We start from the raw sequence: 2831 nt of genomic DNA, 5'->3' as shown, positions 1-2831 counted from the left end.
GCTAGTGTCAATTTCTAAATGGACATACGAACATCACTGCTCATTACTGAGAAATAAACAGCATGTGTTGGGTTCCTCTGTACTGTATGTGTCATAATCAATGTTTACTGTGCGTGCGCGTGCGTGCGTGCTGCGTGTGTGCTGTGGTGTGGTGTGTGCCATGTTCACTCTCTCTGTGTATATCTTTAATCAATATGTATTGGTGCAATATGAGACTAGAATAGTGGCGGTGGTTCATCATCCATTTGTTCCCCAGGAAAAAAGAGAAGGGGCCCTCGGGCCGGCTGGACAGGACGGGGCTCAGGGGCCTGTAGGCTGCCTGGGGCTGCTGGCCCGCTGGCGCTCCAGGAGAGACGGAGACAAGGTACTTACACCTGTCACAGGTACAGCACAGTAGGTCCATACCACTGTAGAGGACAACTTAAGGAGAATCCAACTACTGGCCAGCACTGCTGTTTACTTTTTATTGGCTAGTCAATTGATCTATTGTCCTTATTAGCCATGGAGTCCACTCATCCTAGTGGCTTGAATGTTGTGTGGGTTAGGTGTTGGGTTTACTGTGTGTGTCCTCTATATCTCTGCAACGTGTGCGTGTGTGTGTGTGTGTGTTGTCTCTACAGGGCGAGACAGGAGGACCAGGCCAGAAGGGCAGTAAAGGAGACAAAGGAGAATCTGTGAGTCTTCATCTGGAGAGATTTCAACCACAACACTGTCTTTTAGCCTCACAAGCCACAGTATTAACACACCTGACAGGATATGACATCACCAGACACAGTACTAACTAGGGGAAGATCCTATTTCTGGCACAAATCTGCCATGTTCAGCAGATCCTTAATTATTAAGTAGGTGAAGAGTTTTTTGTGGGGGGGCAGTGAAAGTTTGAAATTTAGTCAAGATAAACATAAATTGCTATTTTGATACATTGAGGCTTATTTGATCTAATAGAAGTTTCATAATGCTTAGGTTTGTTACGAGTGTGCTGTTATAAGTCGTGCACACACTTTTTTTTATGAATATTTATTGAATATTAAACATACAATCTAACTGCGGTGAAGCCGCTCACATTTACATTACATTCAGTCATCTAACCATCTCCCGTCTAGAGTGACCCACAGCAGCAACCAGGGCCCCCTCAAGGGCACGTCGGCAGATTTCCCACAAGTCAAAATGGGGACGAACTAGCTTTAATTTTTTACTTTTATCTTTGACCATCATCTCTAATCCCACCGGCCCAGGCAACTCACTACCACACTTGTCTCCAGTGTCCAGCATCCCAGACTCAGTTGTATTCAATTAACAATATTCAATTAAAAGATTATCGCACCAAATCTCTCAAAGAGAGGAATTAGGTGGGAGCTTGACAGCCCGCCGGTCCGCTCTGGTGGACAACGCAATCCCAGTTCGTTGTAGAAGCGAGACCACAAGCATCTCATCGTTATACCTATTCGGATCCTCACGGTGTATTTGTAACATTCTCCTTTAGTCATTTAAGCAACCTCTAGGTCCAAGCACACTTAGAAGTGGCACGATTTGGCATCACAAAGCCATAGTACTACACACCTGACAGGATATGACATCAGGCAGCCACAGTACTACCAACCATTGAATAAAGTATAACCAGATGTGACCACTCTAACAATACGTCCCTCAATGATTGAAGGAAGGCGAGATCAGGTGGGACCATTCTAGCCAATGAGAGGGCAGATACGAGTGTGAACAACAGCCACAAACAACTAAGTCGTTTTTCTCAAAGTTGCCGAAATGCCAAATGCATCCACTTATATCAGTACATTTGTAACAGCCTAAACATTACGAAACTTCTATTCGATCAAGTAAGCCTCACAGGTCGGAAAGTTTACGACTTGGAAATCCGACTTGGATGACCGTTCAAAATGATTTCTCCCAGTCAGAGCTAGTTYTTTCCCAGAGTTCCCARTTGTCTTGAACGCACTGAAATCAGAGGTTTCCCAGTTCCCAGTTCYCAGTTGTTTTGAATGYGGCATACACACCTGWCAGGATATGACATCACCAGTCAAAGTATTACACACCTGACAGGATATGCCATCACCAATCACAGTATTAAGCACCGGCCAGTATCCTCCCCGTCACCAGCTGCTATCACTAGGATAATTCAAAKGAATGACTCAATAAATGAGAAAGGGTTTATAATTGAGCGTTGAGGTAATTATGTGCAGTTATAATTAACTGTACAGTATATTAYTGTATGTGAGCTGTTATATTCAGCTTTAGGCTTTATAAGCCTTTCTTCATGGTCTAGTTAGCATGCACTGTGCATCTTCATGCACTTTATCTTATCCTAGCTCTGGCAGCTCTATCAAACTATTCAAAATACTGTCTAACACTTTCAGAAGCCAAGCAATCACATACAGCTACCATCAACAGCTGYAATTTCACAGTAGTTGTGTTTTTTGAGCTCCCGACACAGCAGTGTTTTCCTGCAGTGTATGATTGATTTGCAGTATACTGTCAACAGCATCTCTGTTTCTCGGTCTCTTCTCCAGGGCCCTTCAGGACCTATTGGAATCCAGGGACCTGTCGGCYATCCAGGGTTACCRGTACGTCTATTCAATGTATCTGTCTTTATTGTGTGTCTGTGTGAACTGCATGTGTGTACAGCACTGACCYCTGTGTGTGTTTCAGGGTGTGGACGGGGAGCCGGGGCCGAGGGGCCAGCAGGGGATGTACGGGMCGAAGGGAGACGAGGGAGCGAGAGGCCACAAGGGGGCCACAGGACCCACTGGACTACAGGTGAGGAGATGAGACACCCCTCTGTTGGACTGTACCATCCATCTCTCTACTCCAGCATATAG

At 45.3% G+C, this 2831-nt stretch overlaps 1 long non-coding RNA gene across 1 annotated transcript; it reads left to right on the top strand.

Annotated features, from left to right (window-relative positions):
• Window positions 1–614: 614 nt before the first annotated feature.
• On the top strand, window positions 615–2764 carry LOC112074724 (uncharacterized). Its single transcript, XR_002894819.2, has 3 exons — window positions 615–674; window positions 2523–2576; window positions 2662–2764. It is a non-coding gene; the product is annotated as an uncharacterized lncRNA (long non-coding RNA).
• Window positions 2765–2831: the final 67 nt, after the last annotated feature.

Source organism: Salvelinus sp. IW2-2015, unplaced genomic scaffold (genome assembly GCF_002910315.2).
Source record: "Salvelinus sp. IW2-2015 unplaced genomic scaffold, ASM291031v2 Un_scaffold2777, whole genome shotgun sequence".
Lineage (NCBI taxonomy): Eukaryota > Metazoa > Chordata > Actinopteri > Salmoniformes > Salmonidae > Salvelinus > Salvelinus sp. IW2-2015.
This window is presented reverse-complemented; position numbering and strand designations above follow the sequence as displayed.